Genomic DNA, 21636 nt, shown 5'->3' on the forward strand with positions numbered 1-21636 from the left:
AAAAATGTAGATGCTAGATCACACAGAACAGTGTAATAGAAATATTGTTCTGCAAATGTAGCGTATAAATTTGTTGATAATCTGGAAAAGATAGTTTTGTAACTGATAGATTCAGACCTGAAGACGGAACATGTGGACTCTAAACTGGTCACAATTTTAAAAATGAATGCAACCTAGATGGACAGTAAAACATAGATGAACAGTGGTCAGTGAAGACGTTGACAGCACATGTTTAGTATTAGCATGTAAGAAAGAATGCCAATAATTTTGAGCTGCTCATGGCCAGAAAGTACATCTAAATAAAATGAAATGCTATTGGTACATTGGAGAACAGTACATAAATTAAACGTGAAATAATTTGTAGAATTTTTACATATAACAGAGTAAGGGGCAATTCAGCATTGTTTCTGAGACAGACACCCATATAATTTGAAATTTCTGTGGGATCAACTGAGAAAAATTAGATCCGTATTCACGTTTAATAGTAAATTTCATTCCAGCAAAAAAATCCATACTGTTAACACTAAGTACTGGCAAACCTTTGTCCCATAGCCAGTGTAAAATAGGTTGGGGATGGGTTTTGAACATAAATGGAAGTTGCAGATTGCATTGTTGTATTTGACCACAAATTGCACCATTGCAATGTCCTCAATACATTGCAAGTGTATGTCAAGACTTTTGTGTAGTTGAGAGTGCATTATGTCGGAAGTAAATGAATTTAAACATGAAGAAATCATTGGTGTTTGAATGGTGGGTGCTTCTTTAACAAAGGAAGCTGAAGTGTTTGGTGTTTCAAGAGACACTGTATCGAAGATTTATCCTACGTACTGAACAAATGAAAAACATCATCCACTAAGTCACAATGTGGAATTGTGTTGAGTGATAGTGACAGAGTATCATTGAAGAGGATCGTGATGAAAAATAAGAGAATGACAGCTGCATGAGTCACTGCAGAACTTACTGTCGCTGTGAGGAGCCATGTCAGTTCCAAAACAACATGAAGGGAGCTCTATCCTCCTTTCTTCCCCAAGGAAACCACTAATAGTTCTGACAGCTAGAATAAGGCAATGTTCTGTTACATGTGTTTGTCAATACAGTAGTAAAATAAAATTCTGTCTGTCTTGAGCACCCTCAACATGCAGATGGCAACATCATAAAGCTACTTTTTGTAACAGGTAAGTTTATCATGACAGTACCAGTGCCTGGCACTCCAATCATCCATTCAAACACTGGCAAAGATTTGTATGTGGAGTTATCTGTTGACAAAAGTACACAGAAGAATAATGAGTACTGGAGGAGAAATACTATATTTTACCGTATATATTTATTGAACACAGTCTTGGTTATTTATAAGTTGTTACATTTTATTTATGGGTTGGGTGACCTGGTTTGGTCTACTACAGCGATCATCATCAGATCTATATTCTGTGAAGGAGAATAAAGCGTATCACTTTAGTTACAATCAAAATGGACATTAATATAAATAGTGTAGCAAAAAGCTGCAGCATGATATGCCCTTGAAGGTAGTAGGAATCCATGACATGGAGCAGGCCCATCCTAGTTGGCATTGAGAACTCTGCGGGATTCCTACTACCACCAGTGGTATATTATGCTGCATCTTTTTGCTACATTAATGATATTAATGTACACTGTGATTGTAGCTAAAGTGATATGTTTTATTTCTCTTCACAGAATATAGATGTGATGATGATCTCTGTATTACCTAGTTTGAAACCAGTCATCCACAAATAAAAGTTAACAACTTATACACAACCATGCAGCTGCAGCAGCAAGTCGTATACTCCTAACTCACTCATTTGTTACATAGTTTAATTCTTAATTTCTTTGCGTGTTTTTGGTACTTGCATTGTTTAATTCATAAATTTTGGGCGTATTATAGTATTTGAGAGAAGTAGCATCGCATTTTAGTGCCTGAATAGTGTTAATTCGCGTAGTCGTTTGTCTTCTGTTTTTGTTTTGAACGGCCAGTGTCGGTTGGTCACAGTCAGTGTGCTCCCTGCCGCCATTGGATAAGCAGCTGCAGCAGCAAGTCGTATACTCTTAACTCACTCATTTGTTACATAGTTTAATTCTTATTTTCTTTGCGTGTTTTTGGTACTTGCATTGTTTAATTCATAAATTTCGGGTGTATTATAGTATTTGAGAGTGTAGCATCGCGTTTTAGTACCTGAATAGTGTAAATTCGCGTAGTCTCCTTCCGCCGCCGAGCAGTGTCAGCAGTGCGCAAGTAGCAGCATTACTGCATTTACTAGGCAATCTTGTATTTTAATAACCGTTTAAATTTTGTCGATTTGTTTGCGCTCTCTGTAGATTAGTTCAGACGTTCTTTGCAAAACAGTTTTTAGCATGGATAGGGACTGCAACTGCTGTGTTCAGATGCAGGCTGAGTTGGCATCTCTTCGCTCCCAGCTTCAGGCAGTGTTGGCTTCGGTCACACAGTTTGAGGCTGTTGCCAATGGGCATCACTGTGGGGGTCCGGATGGGGGTTTGACAGGGACGGCCAGCTCGTCCCACGCATCCCCTGATCGGACTATGACTGTGGTTGCCCGGGATACTGCCTGCATTGAGGCTGATCCCTCACCTGTGGTAGAGTGGGAGGTCGTCTCAAGGTGTGGCAGGGGGCGAAAGACATTCCGGAGGGCTGAACGGAAAGCCTCTCCAGTTTGTCTGACGAACCGGTTTAAGGCTCTGTCTCAGGCTGATACTGATCTTCGGCCTGACATGGCTGCTTGTCCTGTTCCAGAGGTTGCCCCTCAGTCTGGAAGATCCGGGCAGTCGCAGAGGGTGGGCTTACTGATAGTTGGGAGCTCCAACGTCAGGCGCGTAATGGGCCCCCTTAGGGAAATGGCAGCAAGAGAGGGGAAGAAAACCAATGTGCACTCCGTGTGCATACCGGGGGGAGTCATTCCAGATGTGGAACGGGTCCTTCCGGATGCCATGAAGGGTACTGGGTGCACCCATCTGCAGGTGGTTGCTCATGTCGGCACCAATGATGTGTGTCGCTATGGATCAGAGGAAATCCTCTCTGGCTTCTGGCGGCTATCTGATTTGGTGAAGACTGCCAGTCTCGCTAGCGGGATGAAAGCAGAGCTCACCATCTGCAGCATCGTCGACAGGACTGACTGCGGACCTTTGGTACAGAGCCGAGTGGAGGGTCTGAATCAGAGGCTGAGACGGTTCTGTGACCGTGTGGGCTGCAGATTCCTCGACTTGCACCATAGGGTGGTGGGGTTTCGGGTTCCGCTGGATAGGTCAGGAGTCCACTACATGCAACAAGTGGCTACACGGGTAGCAGGGGTTGTGTGGCGTGGGCTGGGCAGTTTTTTAGGTTAGATTGCCTTGGGCAAGTACAGAAAGGGCAACAGCCTCAACGGGTGCGGGGCAAAGTCAGGACATGCGGGGACCAAGCAGAAATCGGTATTGTAATTGTCAACTGTCGAAGCTGTGTTGGTAAAGTACCAGAACTTCAAGCGCTGATAGAAAGCACCGAAGCTGAAATCGTTATAGGTACAGAAAGCTGGCTTAAGCCAGAGATAAATTCTGCCGAAATTTTTACAAAGGTACAGACAGTGTTTAAAAAGGATAGATTGCATGCAACCGGTAGTGGAGTGTTCGTCGCTGTTTAAGTAGTAGTTTATCCTGTAGTGAAGTAGAAGTGGATAGTTCCTGTGAATTATTATGGGTGGAGGTTACACTCAACAACCGAACTAGGTTAATAATTGGCTCCTTTTACCGACCTCTCGACTCAGCAGCATTAGTGGCAGAACAACTGAGAGAACATTTGGAATACATTTCACATAAATTTTCTCAGCATGTTATAGTCTTAGGTGGAGATTTCAATTTACCAGATATAGACTGGGACACTCAGATGTTTAGGACGGGTGGTATGGACAGAGCATCGAGTGACATTATACTGAGTGCACTATCCGAAAATTACCTCGAGCAATTAAACAGAAAACCGACTCGTGGAGATAACATCTTGGACCTACTGATAACAAACAGACCCGAACTTTTCAACTCTGTATGTACAGAACAGGGAATCAGTGATCATAAGGCCGTTGCAGCATCCCTGAATATGGAAGTTAATAGAAATATAAATAAAGGGAGGAAGGTTTATCTGTTTAGCAAGAGTAATAGAAGGCATATTTCAGACTACCTAACAGATCAAAACGAAAATTTCTGTTCCGACACTGACAATGTTGAGTGTTTATGGAAAAAGTTCAAGGCAATCGTAAAATGCGTTTTAGACAGGTACGTGCCGAGTAAAACTGTGAGGGACGGGAAAAACCCACCGTGGTACAACAACAAAGTTAGGAAACTACTGCGAAAGCAAAGAGAGCTCCACTCCAAGTTTAAACGCAGCCAAAACCTCTCAGACAAACAGAAGCTAAACGATGTCAAAGTTAGCATAAGGAGGGCTATGCGTGAAGCGTTCAGTGAATTCGAAAGTAAAATTCTATGTACCGACTTGACAGAAAATCCTAGGAAGTTCTGGTCTTAACGTTAAATCAGTAAGTGGCTCGAAACAGCATATCCAGACACTATGGGATGATGATGGCATTGAAACAGAGGATGACACGCGTAAAGCTGAAATACTAAACACCTTTTTCCAAAGCTGTTTCACAGAGGACGACCGCACTGCAGTTCCTTCTCTAAATCCTCGCACAAACGAAAAAATGGCTAACATCGAAATAAGTGTCCAAGGAATAGAAAAGCAACTGGAATCACTCAATAGAGGAAAGTCCACTGGACCTGATGGGATACCAATTCGATTCTACACAGAGTACGCGAAAGAACTTGCCCCCCTTCTAACAGCCGTGTACTGCAAGTCTCTAGAGGAACGGAGGGTACAAATGATTGGAAAAGAGCACAGATAGTTCCAGTCTTCAAGAAGGGTCGTCGAGCAGATGCACAAAACTATAGACCTATATCTCTGACGTCAATCTGTTGTAGAATTTTAGAACATGTTTTTTGCTCGAGTATCATGTCGTTTTTGGAAACCCAGAATCTACTATGTAGGAATCAACATGGATTCCGGAAACAGCGATCGTGTGAGACCCAACTCGCTTTATTTGTTCATGAGACCCAGAAAATATTAGATACAGCTCCCAGGTAGATGCTATTTTTCTTGACTTCCGGAAGGCGTTCGATACAGTTCCGCACTGTCGCCTGATACATAAAGTAAGAGCCTACGGAATATCAGACCAGCTGTGTGGCTGGATTGAAGAGTTTTTAGCAAACAGAACACAGCATGTTGTTATCAATGGAGAGACGTCTACAGACGTTAAAGTAACCTCTGGCGTGCCACAGGGGAGTGTTATGGGACCATTGCTTTTCACAATATATATAAATGACCTAGTAGATAGTGTCGGAAGTTCCATGCGGCTTTTCGCGGATGATGCTGTAGTATACAGAGAAGTTGCAGCATTAGAAAATTGTAGCGAAATGCAGGAAGATCTGCAGCGGATAGGTACTTGGTGCAGGGAGTGGCAACTGACCCTTAACATAGACAAATGTAATGTATTGCAAATACATAGAAAGAAGGATCCTTTATTGTATGATTATATGATAGTGGAACAAACACTGGTAGCAGTTACTTCTGTAAAATATCTGGGAGTATGCGTGCGGAACAATTTGAAGTGGAATGATCATATAAAATTAATTGTTGGTAAGGCGGGTACCAGGTTGAGATTCATTGGGAGAGTGCTTAGAAAATGTAGTCCATCAACAAAGGAGGTGGCTTACAAAACACTCGTTCGACCTATACTTGAGTATTGCTCATCAGTGTGGGATTCGTACCAGATCGGTTTGACGGAGGAGATAGAGAAGATCCAAAGAAGAGCAGCGCGTTTCGTCACAGGGTTAAATTGGTAACCGTGATAGCGTTACGGAGATGTTTAATAAACTCAAGTGGCAGACTCTGCAAGAGAGGCGCTCTGCATCGCGGTGTAGCTTGCTCGCCAGGTTTCGAGAGGGTGCGTTTCTGGATGAGGTATCGAATATATTGCTTCCCCCTACTTATACCTCCCGAGGAGATCACGAATGTAAAATTAGAGAGATTAGAGCGCGCACGGAGGCTTTCAGACAGTCGTTCTTCCCGCGAACCATACGCGACTGGAACAGGAAAGGGAGGTAATGACAGTGGCACGTAAAGTGCCCTCCGCCACACACCGTTGGGTGGCTTGCTGAGTATAAATGTAGATGTAGATGTAGACTGTGTTTAGTAAATAATTATAATGTCATTAAGTCATCGTTTCCTGGAACAATATTCCAAAAAATTTTGCCATAGGTGTTTCTGATCTCATGATGACATCTCAAAAGATTATGTTCAGGCATGAAACACACGATGGTTTCCAAGAAGCATAAAAATATATTTAACCTGATAATTTAAATTTTGATAACAATTACAAATTGTTAAAAATAACACCTGCTTGTTTGATTACCATCTAACCAAAGGTCTTAAGATTCCTACTGATTTATCTAATTACTTTAAACATAAATCGTTAATCATACCCAAGGAAAGGTCAGTAAATTCTTAAGAGAGACTAAAATTAATATTTACCACAAAGGGATACTGTCCCTCCATAACTTCTGTTCCATTCACAATTCTTGATTCTACTTTTTGTGGTGCTGCATCTGAAATGAAAAAGGTAAATATTTTTTTATTATTTTTGCACAAATATTATAGTTTGCAGTTCTTATCATTAACTTCAATTGCCATCCCAATTTTTTTTTCTAGCATTGAGAATTATTCTACTACCTATCTCTGATTGTATATTACTATTACAGTAATATTTTTATAGACAGGCTAAAACTTAGCATTTTGTCTTTTACTTTTTTTTTCTTTCATGTAAGATGCAACTATCTTTCACTGATTGGAAGTAAAATACTGACACATAATAAATACATTTGTAGGTAGATCAAAAATGTTATCTAAACATTTTCTTTTCTCTTTTGCACATATGCTGTTGAACAGAAGTTACAAGTGTTGTATCCAAAATTTCTGTACAGAGTTTAATAGTAACCCACTGAACATAATATCAAATTATTAAGTATATTGATTATATATTGAAGTTTATTTACATTTTACACTGTGTAATATTCTCCTGTTTTCCTTTTCTTCTTTTGTTTTTAGATGACTAATTTTGTTATTTTGCTTTCATTTCTGTAGCAAATCTAGTGCTCTTGCTAGTTTACTGCTTACTTAGTTTTTTACAATCTTTTATCAATCTTAAGTCCAAGTAATTTCACCATTGCTCTGAAAGTGAAATAATTTTTTTTAATTTTTGTTTTGTTAATCAACAGTTGGTTGGCCGGACACAAATAATTAGCTGTATAAAATATTTCTTAGCATTAATTTTGAGCACTTTCTAAATTTTCACATTTTATCAGTTTGATATCATGGGCATAGAGTGCATTCTCACATGGTATAAGACTTGAGAAATCATTTACACAAACAATGAAGAACTGATCCCTGTAGAACTCTAAATTTTATTTTCAACAGTTGTGTCATTTGATTGTTTTCATATACTTGCTGTTGCCTGTCTGATACTTAGGTTCTAATGAGACTTGATGTAATATTTCATATGCCATTTATAATCATAGTCCCGTGCATCACGGTGTCGAATGGTTTGTTCAAGTCTGTAACTATAGCTCAAAGTTGTTTGTACCTTTTCAGATATCTGATAGACTTCTTGTTGCTTTTATTATTGATACATCTGATCTGAAGCCAGACTGTATTGGGTGCAGTAATCTTGTTATTTTCAAAATACCTTTCATTTGTTTGTGTATATACTTTTCTATTATTTTTGAAACAGTTGGAATGATTGAGGTTGGTGTTTAGTTACTAGGTGGTGTCATTCTGCGTTATTAAACATTAAAATTGTGGCTGATTTTAAGAGCATTAGGAAAAGTAACTTTTGCCACATCGCTGTTGACTAGAGAAACTAGTGGCATTTTAATTTCATCTGCTGTGCTCCTTATGATACAGTTACTAATTCCATAATCATCCTCATTTTGGCATTGGTAAGCTTATCAATTGCTTTAACTACTACCACTCTTTGTTATTGCATCATGTAATGGGGATGGGGGCGGGTGTTAACTGTTTCATACACTCTGACAGTATTTCATTTAACAAATTGTGGAAAATATAAATATACAGTGTATGTTAGCTGATAGGTATCTCCAAAATGTTTTTTGTTTGTTGACAGCTATCGTCCTATCAGCCTCGCCAATGTTCTGTGCAAGCTGCTTCAATGTACGATGAGCCGATGATTGTGTTGGCTCCTTGAACCTTGGGGCCTTCTGGCTCTGTCGCAGGGGGTTTTCACCAAGGGCGCTCCACTAATGACAACTTGGTCCATTTCGAGTCTGCCATTCGATCGGTCTTTTCCCAACGACACCACCTTATTACAGTCTTTTTTACCTGGCGAAGGCCTACAATACTGCTTGGTGACACCATGTTCACATTACTCTGCATGAGTGGGGTCTCCGGGACCCACTCCTGATTTTTTATACGGAACTTTTTGTCACTCCACACTTTCAGAGTTCACGTCTGTGCTTCTCACAGTGTGCCATATATACAAGAGTATGGGGTCCTGCAGGGCTCAGTCCTGAGTGTCCCTCTCTTTTTAATTGCTGTCAATGGTCTCACACTAGCAGTAGGGTCCTCAGTATCTCCTCTCCTCCATGCTGATGATTTTTGTATTTCCTTCTGCTCCTCTTCTATTGTTGTGGCTGGATGCCAGCTGCAGGGAGCTATACAGAAGGGGCAGTCATGGGCCCTTACTCACGGCTTTCAATTTTCGACCGCCAAGACTTGTGACATGCACTCTTGTCGTCATGATCATCCTACCGTCTGTCCCCCTGTCTTTACCTTGATGACCAGCTACTAAATGTAATGGAGACTTACTGCTTTATGGGACAGGTCTTGGATGCCCACTTAACTTTGCTTCCCCATCGTCGTCAGCTTAAGGAAAAGTGCTGGCGGCATCTTAATATTATTTGATGTCTGAGCCACACAGACTGAGGTGCTGATTGTTCTACACTGCCGCAGCTGAACAAAGCCCTTGTACAGTTCCGTGTTGACTATGGGCTCCTCGTGTATGGTTCAGCATCGCCTTCTGCACTGCGTCTGCTGGACCCTGTCCGTGACTATGGAGTTCAGCTTGCAACGAGAGCTCTCCAAATGAGCCCAGTGACCAGCCTCCTCGTGGAAGCTGGCGTTCCTCCATTGCAGCTCCAGTGGCAACTACTGCTTGCAAATTATACCGACCACATTCATAGTTCGCCTCGCCATCCAAATCACCCTAACATGGCAATCCATATCCTGCAGCAGCAGGCCAGAACTACAAATCCCCTCTCTGTCCGTGGCCGGGTGCTTCTTACTGAATTCGCCACTTTCCCTCTACCACTTTTCCTGCGGTTCCACTTAACATACACCTCCATGGTCCATACCTTGGCCACAGCTTCGGCTGAACCTATTGTGAGGTCCAGAAGGCTCAGTTCCACCTGAGGACCCCCACTGCCAATTTTTGTTTCTTCTTAGCGAGTTACAGGGCTCAGAAATAGTCTACACCTTGAATCAACACTTGATGGCTTTGTTCATGCTTATGCTCATGTTGGACGTACTGAACAATGCTCCTTGTGAGATGGCTGCAGTGTTTTCACTGCATAGTTGGTAGGCATCTATCGCACTGTTCAGCATATCCAGTCCTGTGCCGGTGAGTCCTCCATCTGTAGCAACTCATTAAGCAGCCTACAAGCTCTCGACCAGTGCTTTCCTCAACATCCTCTGGTATTGACTATCTAGGAGTCCGTCTATACCTTCAGCAACAGTGGACATTCAGTGACCTTCATTTGGACTCCAAGACATGTCAGGATACTGGGCAATGAACTTGCTGAGAGCCTGGCCAAACAGTCTACCAGCAAACCAACTCTGGAGATCGGCCTGCCAGTGACTGATCTCAGTTTTTGCAATCAGAGATACTGAATGGTGCACCCTCAGTACACCACATAAACTCTGTGTTATTCAGGAGACAACAAATAAGTTGCGGTCATCCACATGAGCCACCCACAGGGAATCTGTTGTCCTTCACTGGCTCTGCATCGGCCATACTTGGCTAATACATGGTCACGTCCTCCGTCATGAGGACCACCTTGGTGTCGCTGTGGCTCCCCCATGACTGTCGTCCACATCTTGTTGGACTGCCCAATTTTAGCAGCTCTGCAGTGGAATTTTAGCCTGCCCAGCACCCCTACCTACTGTGTTAGGTAACAATACCTCAATAGCTGATCTAGTTTCACGTTTTATTCATGAAGGAGGGTTTTACCATATGACTTAAGGTTGTGTGTCTGGCTTTCTCTCCCAGGCCTCCACCTTCCCTCCACTTTACTTCTTTGTCACTCTATCTTCGCATTTTGTTTGCCTTGATGTTCATATTTTCTGTACGTGTGTTCATCTTGCTTTGTCTTTTAGACTTGTGATTTTAGTGTGTTGCAGAGTGGCAGGCTCATCCTTTTTTTATTCTTGTGATAAGTCGGTCCAGGCCGTCTGCTATATTTTAATACCTTCTTCTACTTTTCCTTGTAGTATAAGTTTTCCGTGTTAGTTCGCTTCTTTCATTCTCTCTTTTGGTGTGGTTCCCCATTAGTTTTACACTCTTTTACTTTCCCCAACTCCTTTTGATAATTGCTTTTACCTTGAGAGTTGTTTGCTTGAGGATAATGGACTGATGACCCTGTAGTTTTACCCCTTTATATCCCAAGTCAACCAATTGCTTTTGAGCTGCACTCTAATTTCAACTCCTTCTGACTTGTTGGTTTTTAATTCACATATTGTTTCAACCTATTTATTTCTTCTGTTTCTTTCTTTTTTCACAACATGTCACTCCTGTTTATACCTCCAACTCTATCTAGCCTTAACACTTTTTCTTGATATTTTTATCCCTACAGCTGTTTAGTTTTTCATTTTGTGTCATTTTACATCCTTTGTTTTTAACTTCTTGTGTCCAGTTTGTTTTCACAGAGCTAGTCAGTTGTTTGTATTGGGGTATACAACAGTGTGATCATTAGTTATGGTGCTTAGTTAAATGTAACACAGACAAACTACATTCAAAATGAAAACAAAATAACCAGCTCTAAAAGTATAAAACCAGTAAACCCCACTGTGCTCCATGAATCCAGTCATAAAGGAGAGTGCTCAGCATGTTTGAAATGAATCAATTTATACAAAGGCTGTTCAAAGAGTATCTGACTTTTATTTATAAAATCAATCTTTATTTGTTTGACACTAGTCACCCTTGGAGCAGTCCCCGCAGCTTCTACACTTCTCTGCCAATACTGCTGCCACTGCAGGAGGAAGCAGACTGGAAAGCCTCTTTTGGTATAGCTTGCAGCTGCTCTGTCAAATTCTGCGCAGTGTCTTCCCTATTCTGAAATCTGGTTTGTTTCAGAGCCTTTTTCAGTTTATCAAAAAGGCAAAATCTCTCAGTGCAAGATAGGGGAATATGGAGGCTGGAAAACCACAGGCGTGTTGGGGTTGGCCTTAAAACTCTGAATGAATTGAGAATCATGAGCAGGTGCATTATTGTGGTGAAGGTGCCAACTGCCTGCTGCTCATAAATCCTCCTGTTTATGTCTCACTGCTTCATAGAATTGACACAGAACCTCTCAGTAACGCTCCTTATTGACATTAGAACCTTCTGGGGCATATTGATGATAGCCCATGCCATTGCAGTAAAAAAAGACAGTCAGCACGACTTTCACATAGCTATGGACCTGCCTCATTTTTTTTGGGTCACTGGGATGATAGGTGCTTCCATTTGTGATGACTGGAACTTTATTTCTCGGTTGTACGTATAAATACAGGACTCATCACCTGTGATCATTGTGTTAAGAAAGTTGTGATTACTGTTCACAATATCCAGCATGTCACATGTGATTTCCGAATGAAGTTGCTTTTGCTCATTTGCTAGCAACTTTGGCCCAGGTTTTGCTGAGATCCATTTTTTTTTAATTTAATGAATGAGAGTCAAATTCTAATTTTAACTTCATCTTCAAGCTCTCTAATCATGATTCATCTATCCTGCATTGCCAGGGTCCTCACATGATCAATAACAACCTCGGTTGCAGATGTTAAGGGCTCATCTGAATGTGCTTCACTCTTCACTGATGAGTGGCCATTTTTGAAGCTATTGTACTACTTCTTTATCTGTGTAATACCCTTTGATTCATCCCCAAACACTTGTCACATCTTGCGGACTTTTTCAACTGGAGAATCTCAAAGCTTAACATAAAATTTTGTGCAATAACATTATTCCACTTTTTCTGTCATTTTACACATAAGACAAAGCTTGACAGTTACCGCTTACACATGTTGACTTGTCAGTGGCTAGACAGTGACTTGTTATTTCCACAGTCGTGAAAAAAAATCATGCATGTGCACTATGTATGCCTATGAAGATAGAGTGCATGTGTGCCTCAATACAACTGTTGGTTCTAACAATAGAAAATAATATCAGTTACGTTTTGAACAGCCCTTGTACATTGACAGTCACAGTCACTGCAGGATGCTTCTATAAAGTTTGCACATATCAGTTTGATGCTGCATCCCTCTGGCATCGATAAATGCAGTTATTTGCTTGGGAAGTGTGTCATAAAGCCATTGTGTTCTTTCCTGGCGCAGGCCTGTATTCGACTGTTGAAGCTGGTCCTTGGTGCCCAGGGTACTAGCACTGGGACAGAGTTGACATCTGAGCAGGTTCCATTCATGGTATATTGGGGGCAAATCTGTCGATCTTGCTGGCCACAACAGTACCAACATCATGCAGATAATTTCTTAGAGGCACATGCCATGTCTGCATAATGTTGTCCTGTTTAAAAATGGCATTGTGATTCTGTTGCATAAGGTCTGTGACATAAATATTGTGCCATCAGAGTGCCCTGAACCACAACCAGCCATGTCCTGAAGTCATACTTGATGGTTTCCCATACGTTGTTTTCATGAGTGACGCTGCTGCTGCTGTGCCTCTCAAAAAAGTTGGAAGAATGGGACCACTCTCATATAACCACCATACTCACAGACTGTGGTCATGTGGTGTTGTGCAGAATGATGATTCATCGCTGAACACAATGTGACATGATTGCTCTGCAATCATTGCTTCCCGTTCATGGTGCCAGTCCAGATTCAGTCATTTCTGCTGTTATGTTAATAGCAGCCTACACAAAGGGGTGATAATTCGCTAGTCTGGCTGCTGCCAGTCTTCTGCAAATGTTACAGGCAGTCCATTGTTTGTTCTCAAATGGCAGGTGCAAAACTGATGGTGGTACAGTGTGCTTGCTGCACAATATGTTGATCCTCCCTAGGGGTGGTCTGGAACTTGACTGTGAATGTACTTGCCTTCTTGTTCCCATTTGGTCCAACATCAGGCCACAGTCACATCCAAATGGCCCACAAATATGGATATTACGCAGTTCAACCAGCCAGGCAAATAGAGGCCCATTATGGTGTCTCATTCCTACCCTTGTCACATGCTGATGATGCTGTCTCAGATGAGTATATGGCATCTCCACCGTGTCCTGCACAGTGATCACTGAACATCTGATACTGTTCAGGCCTTGGCAACAACACCAAACACGAACAGTGCTAATCCACTTGGAGGCCATTCTCCTGTCAAAGAGAATTCCAGTTGTAATCATTTACTATGTACACGTAAAAAGTTACATTGGAATTCGTCCATTTCTGCTGTGTGCTTCACGTTTTGTTACCAACACATATTTAGATTGCTCTGTGAACTGTCCAGAGTCCCCATTGCAGGGTTCTCACATTCATCATGTCCATGCTTAGCTATTACAGACTGGTCCTCTGGGCAGTTTTAACATGTAAATTGCATCTATCTGGTTAGACTTTAGCAAAAATAGAGCAAACAAGAGAAGTGGCATTTAACAACTGAAACTGAATGAGCATGTAATTTCTTGAAAGCTGCAAACAACTCCCTCTGTCAATTCCAAATAACTGAGGGTCTTTTAGTCATTTATGGGTTGTGTAGCAAGGCGAGATGATGATAAAGTTTTTATGTGTGTTGAATTTTTTATTGCATACAGAAACATTGTTAGCACATTACAGTCCTTGTCATTTTACCATTATTTGTGTATAGAAGACATAATTTGAAAGCTAATTCATTGGATCAGTCAGTCACTAGTACGTTATGAGAAAATATCGTAAGGAAACACCTTCAATTTCTCATTGTGTTTCTGTTGTGGTGGTTACATCTTGTCTGTGGGGTACAAAATTAACCCAGGACACATATAACATGCCAGTATGAATGAAGGAAGAAAGATTAGAATTTAATGACTCACTGATAATGAGCTGATCCAGGATGAAACACAAGTTCAGATTTTGTATAACTGACTATGTACTTTTCAAAAATTTCAAAATTCGTTTAATTGATTTAGACACACCACAGAAAACAATTCTAGATGACCATGACAGTAATCTGAACCCGCTCTCTTCACAAATATAAGTGTCTTACTCTTACCACTGTGGCACCATGTTTAATGTACAGTTACTTGATTGTTTAGTTGCCTGCAACAGTTCATGTAAACAGAGGTGGATATACTGGTTTTGACTGATGCAGTGTTCATGCAACACAGTATTTCAGTCTTAGTGAAGTGGAATAACAAAGAGAGAACACTACGCAGAGGCGGGTCATCAGCAGCTTAGAGGCTGGTCACAGTCTCTAGTGTCATTTCACAAAAATAGAGATTATTCCAGGTAAATCATGTGCTGGAACATTGTGTCAGGATGGTTGCATTCCTTACATGAATCAGCTGGAGACCTCCAAAAAGAGTCTAGGTGACACCTTTCACTGAACTGCATAGTCAGCTACAAGATACGGTTCTGTATACTTGACTGCCCATCACATATATTGCCATCATACAAAGGCATTGTGTTGTAGGACCTGGTTTCTATATGATGAATCAGCTAACTTACATGGTGAATGAGTTTAGGTCATGCACCTTCCACTGGACTGCAAGTTGTCATCTTCATGGTATAGTTCTATATGCTTGGCTGCCCTCAGATACATTCTCTTCACACAAAGGCATTGTGTAACTTGGCAAATGGGGTATCTCATTCTGTGTACTGTCCAGGTTTCCACCTGAGGGATGAAATGTTGGTTGTCGCACAGTTATTGGTGGACGAGTTCCTGAAATGTGACGACATCGTATGTCCAGATTTAATGTGTTTATACAAGCAAGTGACTGTGGACTTAATGAGAATTGCTAACCTCCAGAGGGCATGTTTGTAGTAATGGAACCTTTTGGGCATCTCGTATTGCCATCCAAGGGCCTCACAGCAGTACCAGTGTTCTTCGTGCCAGCAGCAGACAGGCGCCACACACGCTGAGGACCTCTGTCAGATTTGCTATATACCTTTGTTTTTATTATCACCATATCAGGTGCCACAATGTTTCCAGGGTAACATTTATTTCACACATTATTGCCACTCCTCACTCTTTCGGAATGTTGAAGAACTTTTAACTTTATTTGTAACAGCCATTCGTGTGTCTAGTGTCAGTAAGTCTGCTGTGCATTGCCCACTGGTTTTGGACACGAAACTGGGAGAGATCACAAGTCGTACAAGAAAGAAAGATCAAAGTCACTCCACAGAACTTAAACTTTTTTCATTTGCTAGGAATCCCTAGTCTCTTCTGAAAATAGTAATGCAAGAAATACCCATCCAGTTTTCATAACATTCTGCACGTCACACTGTAGTTTTAATAACTCTCTGTTGTATCAGCTTAAATACCTCATTTTGCAAACACAGTGTATCATAGATTTCTAGGTCATATTCAAGAGATTCTGAACAAATACATGTTACCTTTTCTCCTGTATTTGTACCCGTTATGACAGTTTCTAAGGAGATGGACACTCCGTGGTGTACAGTCAATGTATGGTAAAGGAACTTCTAAAGACACAGAGATTACTGCATAATAGGTGCAAAACATAAGTGTAGAGCTATAGATATAGAGATACTGAATGAAACACATTTGGCTGTGGAAAGGAATATGTGGTGCCTTCAATGACTACCACAGCAGAAAATGTCAAATGATCTTTCACAAAACCCAAAGAAATTCTTGTTGGATATAAAGGTTGTTAGTGCACCAAAGTTAGTGTCCAGTCCCTAGTGAATGAGAAATGAACTGAAATTGAAGGTAGCAGAGCAAAACCTGAAAAGTATTAGTGCTAACAATGTTGAGAAGCAGCTGAAATGGGTGAAAATGAACAAAGCTTAATGGCCCAGTGGAATCCCTATCACATTCTATACTGAATTTGCTGCTGAGTTAGCCGCTCCTGTAACTGTAAGCAATCGTAGATCCTTGAACAAAAAACCTGCCCAGTTCTTGGTAAAAAGCACAAATCGCACCCATCTACAAGAAGGATGATTAGAAGTGGTCCACAAAACTACATCCCATATCCTTGACATTGAGTTTTTGCAGAATCTTAGAACCTTCTCCGAATTCGAAGATAATGACCACCACAGTGCCAAACATCATGGATTCCCACATCGATCATTTGAAACCCAACTCGCACTTTTCTACCACACCTATGCCCACTGTCAAAAGTACTATCATATGACATGTTGTTGTTGTTGTGGCCTTCAGTCCTGAGACTGGTTTGATGCAGCTCTCCATGCTACTCTGCAGGCTTCTTCATCTCTCAGTACTTACTGCAACCTACATCTTTCTAAATTTGCTTAGTGTATTCATCTCTTGGTCTCCCTCTACAATTTTTACCCTCCACGCTGCCCTCCAGTGCTAAATTGGTGATCCCTTGATGCCTCAGTATGTCTCCTACCAACCGGTCCCTTCTGCTTGTCAAGTTGTGCCACAAACTCCTCTTTTTCCCTATTCTATTCAATACCTCCTAATTAGTTAAGTGATCGACCCATCTAATCTTCAGCAATCTTCTGTAGCACCCCATTTCGAAAGCTTCCATTCTCTTCTTGTCTAAACTATTTATCATCCATGTTTCACTTCCATACATGGCTACACTCCATACAAATACTTTCAGAAACGACTTCCTGACACTTAAGTCTTTACTCGATGTTAACAAATTTCTCTCCTTCATAAACACTTTCCTTGCCATTGCCAGTCTAGATTTTATATCCTCTCTTCTTCGACCATCATCAGTTATTTTGCTCCCCAAATAGCAAACCTCCTTTACTACTTTAAGTGTCTCATTTCCTAATCTAATTCCCTCAGCATCACCCGACTTAATTCGACTACATTCCATTATCCTCATTTTGCTTTTGTTGATGTTCATCTTATATCCTCCTTTCAAGACACTGTCCAGTCCATTCAACTGCTCTTCCAGGTTCTTTGCTGTGTCTGACAGAATTATAATCTCATCGGCAAACCTCAAAGTTTTTATTTTTTCTCCATGGATTTTAATTCCTACTCCAAATTTTTCTTTTGGTTTCTTTATTGCTTGCGCAATATATAGATTGAATAACATCGGGGATAGGCTACAACCCTGTCTCACTCCCTTCCCAACCATTGCTTCCCATTCGTGCCCCTCACCTCTTATAACCGCCATCTGGTTTCTGTACAAATTGTAAATAGCCTATTGCTCCCTGTATTTGACCCCTGCCACATTCAGAAATTGTAAGAGAATATTCCAGTCAGCATTGTCAAAAGCTTTCTATAAGTCTACAAATGCCAGAAACATAGGTTTGCCTTTCCTTAATCTTTCTTCTAAGATAAGTCGTAAGGTCAGTATTGCCTCACATGTTCCAACATTTCTACGGAATCCAAACTGATCTTCTCCGAGGTCGGCTTCTACCAGTTTTTCCATTCGTCTATAAGGAATTCGCATTAGTATTTTGCAGCTGTGACTTATTAAACTGACAGTTCGGTAATTTTCACATCTGTCAACACCTGCTTTCTTTGGGATTGGAATTATTATATTCTTCTTGAAGTCTGAGGGTATTTCGCCTGTCTCAAACATCTTGCTCACCACATGGTAGAGTTTTGTCAGGACTGGCTCTCCCAAGGCCGTCAGTAGTTCTAATGGAATGTTGTCTGCTCCTGGGGCCTTGTTTCGACTCAGGTCTTTCAGTGCTCTGTCAAACTCTTCACGCAGTATCATATCTCTCATTTCATCTTCATCTACATCCTCTTCCATTTTCATAATATTGTTTTCAAGTACATTGCCCTTGTATAGACCCTCTATATACTCCTTCCACCTTTCTGCTTTCCCTTCTGTGCTTAGAACTGGGTTTCCGTCTGAGCTCTTGATATTTATACAAGTGGTTCTCTTTTCTCCAAAGGTCTCTTTAATTTTCCTGTAGGCAGTATCTATCTTAGCCCTAGTGAGATAAGCCTCTACATCCATACACTAGTCCTCTAGCCATCCCTGCTTAGCCATTTTGCACTTCCTGTCGATCTCACTTTTGAGACGTTTGTATTCCTCTTTGCCTGCTTCATTTACTGCATTTTTATATTTTCTCCTTTCATCGATTAAATTCAATATTTCTTATGTTACCCAAGGATTTCTACTACCCCTCATCTTTTTACCTACTTGATCCTCTGCTGCCTTCACTATTTCATCCCTCAGAACTACCCAATCTTCTTTATTTCTTTCCCCCATTCCTGTCAATTGTTCCCTTATGCTCTCCCTGAAGCTCTGTACAACCTCTGGTTTAGTCAGTTTATCCAGGTCCCATCTTCTTAAATTCCCACTTTTTTGCAGTTTCTTCAGTTTTAATCTACAGTTCATAACCAATAGATTGTGGTCAGAGTCCACATCTGCCCCTGGAAATGTCTTACAATTTAAAACCTTGTTCCTAAATCTCTGTCTTACCATTATATAATCTATCTGATACCTTCAAGTATCTCCAGGATTCTTCCATGTATACAACCTTCTTTTATGATTCTTGAACCAAGTGTTAGCTATGATTAAGTTATGTTCTGTGCAAAATTCTACTAGGCGAATTCCTCTTTCATTTCTTAGCCCCCAATCCATATTCACCTACTACGTTTCCTTCTCTCCCTTCTCCTGCTCTCGAATTCCAGTCACCCATGACTATTAAATTTTCATCTCCCTTCACTACCGGATTAATTTCTTTTATCTCATCATACATTTCATCAATTTCTTCATCATCTGCAGAGCTAGTTGGCATATAAACTTGCACTACTGTAGTAGGCGTGGGCTTCGTGTCTTATCTTGGCCACAATAATGCTTTCACTGTACTGTTTGTAGTAGCTTACCTGCACTCCTATTTTTTTATTCATCATTAAACCTACTCCTGCATTAACCGTATTTGATTTTGTATTTATAACCCTATATTCACCTGACTAGAAGTCTTGTTCCTCCTGACACCGAACTTCACAAATTCCCACTATATCTAACTTTAACCTATCCATTCCCCTTTTTAAATTTTCTAACCTACCTGCCCGATTAAGGAATCTGACATTCCACGCTCCGATCCGTAGAATGCCAGTTTTCTTTCTCCTGATAACGACTTCCTCCTGAGTAGTCCCCACCCGGAGATCCGAGTGGGGGAGTATTTTACCTCCGGAATATTTTACCCAAGAGGACGCCATCATCATTTAACCATACAGTAAAGCTGCATGCCTTCAGGAAAAATTATGGCTGTAGTTTCCCCTTGCTTTCAACCGTTCACAGTACCAGCACAGCAAGGCTATTTTGGTTAGTGTTACAAGGCCAGATCACTCAATCATCCAGACTGTTGCCCCTGCAGCTATTGAAAAGGCTGCTGCCCCTCTTCCAGGAACCACACGCTTGTCTGGCCTCTCAACAGATACCCCTCCGTTGTGGTTGCACCTACGTTATGGACATCTGTATCGCTGAGGCACACAAGCCTCCCCACCAACGGCAAGGTCCATGGTTCATGGGCGGGGGGGGGGGGGGGGGGGGGGGGGGTCATATGAGGTATCAAGTAAAATTTGTGACTGGATTGAGGACTTTTTAACAGGGAGAACGCAGCATATTATCTTGGATGGGGAGTCATAGTCAGATATATTTGGCTGTTCAAGAAGTAAGGTGTCCTTCCACATTTTGCGGGCAACGTAATTCTATTATCGATCTTTTTTTATGTTGGTAGACATATCACGAACATATGTTCACAGTTTCATGTGTACAGCATACTTCCCATACTTCGTTTGTTTTTAACAGATAGAAAGGTTTGACGTATTTTCTTGTGCTTAGCGATTTACGATTATTATAAAAAATGGAACAAAGAATCTGCATCAAATTTTGGTTGAAAAATGGAATCAAGTGCTCTAAAACACTTGAAAGTTTGGACAGGGGCAGATGATAACGTCGTAGTTGTGAAGAAAATTGTTTTGGAAAATCGTCGAATTACAGTAAGAGAAGTTGCTGAGGATGTTGGCATATCGCTCGGCTCGTGTTGTGCAATTTTTTTGGATGTTTTGGCCATGAGACGTGTGTCAGCGAAGTTTGTTCCAAAACTTCTTAATTTTGATAAGGAGGTCTTGAATGACGTCAATGAGGATCCTGATTTGCTCTAAAGGCTCATAACCGGTGACGAAACATTGGTTTACAATTATGGCGCCGAAGCCAAAGCCCAACCGTTCCAATGGAAGCATCCCGGAGAGCCAAGACCGAAAAAAGAACGCCAAGTTCGATTAAGTGTGAAAATTTTACTTTTTTTCCAATTAGCGTGGTGTAGTGCATCATGAATTTTTGCCTCAACATCGCACGGTCAGTAAGGAGTATTACTTTGACGCTATACAAAAAGTCCGGAATTGTGGAAAAAACAAATAATGGCTTTTGGATCACGACAATGCACCTGCTCATTCATCGTTGCTTGTGAGAGATTTTGTGGCCAAAAAACAATACGACAATCATGCCTCAGCCACCATATTCACCGGATTGGACCACCTGCAACTTTCTTCTTTTCCCAAAACTGAAGAGACGTATGAAAGGACGAAGATTTTCTTAGGTTGAGGAAATAAAAACTGCATCGCTGGAAGTACTGAAAAGTGCGACGAGAAGTGCTTCGGGGATTGGAAGAAGCGTTGGCACAAGTGTATTCTTTCTGAGGGGGATTACTTTGAAGGGGATAACATGAATATTGATGAAGAAACAAATATTTTTTCACAAAAATATAAAGTCATCGTACTTTTTGAACACACCTGACTTCTGGAGTGCCCCACGGAAGTGTCTTCGGATTGTTGCTGTTTGTGTTGTATGTCAACGACCTTGCAGACAATATTAACAGTAAACTCAGACTTTTTAAGATGATGCAGTTATCTTTGTTGAAGTCTTGTCTGAAAGAAGCTGTATAAATATTCAGTCAGATGTTGATAAGATTTCAAAATGGTGCAAAGATTGGAATCTTTCTTTAAATGTTCAGAAATGTATCCTACGACTACAAATCAGTGAGTCACTAGCCAACACATACAAGTATCGGGGTGTAACTCTTAGTCGAGATATGATATGGAACGACCACATAGGCTAAGTTGCAGGTAAAGCAGATAGACGTCAGTTTATTGGTAAAATGCTGAGGAAGTTCAGTCTTCAAAGGAAATTGCCTACAATTCACTCGTGCGACTGGTTCTAGAATAT

At 41.0% G+C, this 21636-nt stretch overlaps 1 long non-coding RNA gene across 1 annotated transcript in view; it reads right to left on the bottom strand.

Annotated features, from left to right (window-relative positions):
- LOC124795390 overlaps nt 1–21636 on the bottom strand; it is a 73431-nt gene that overhangs the window by 15458 nt on the left and 36337 nt on the right. Inside the window, exon 2 of the long non-coding RNA XR_007016685.1 lies at nt 6584–6657. This is a non-coding gene — a long non-coding RNA (uncharacterized LOC124795390). The remainder of the gene's footprint in view (nt 1–6583; nt 6658–21636) is intronic.

Source organism: Schistocerca piceifrons, chromosome 4 (assembly GCF_021461385.2).
Source record: "Schistocerca piceifrons isolate TAMUIC-IGC-003096 chromosome 4, iqSchPice1.1, whole genome shotgun sequence".
NCBI classification, from domain to species: domain Eukaryota; kingdom Metazoa; phylum Arthropoda; class Insecta; order Orthoptera; family Acrididae; genus Schistocerca; species Schistocerca piceifrons.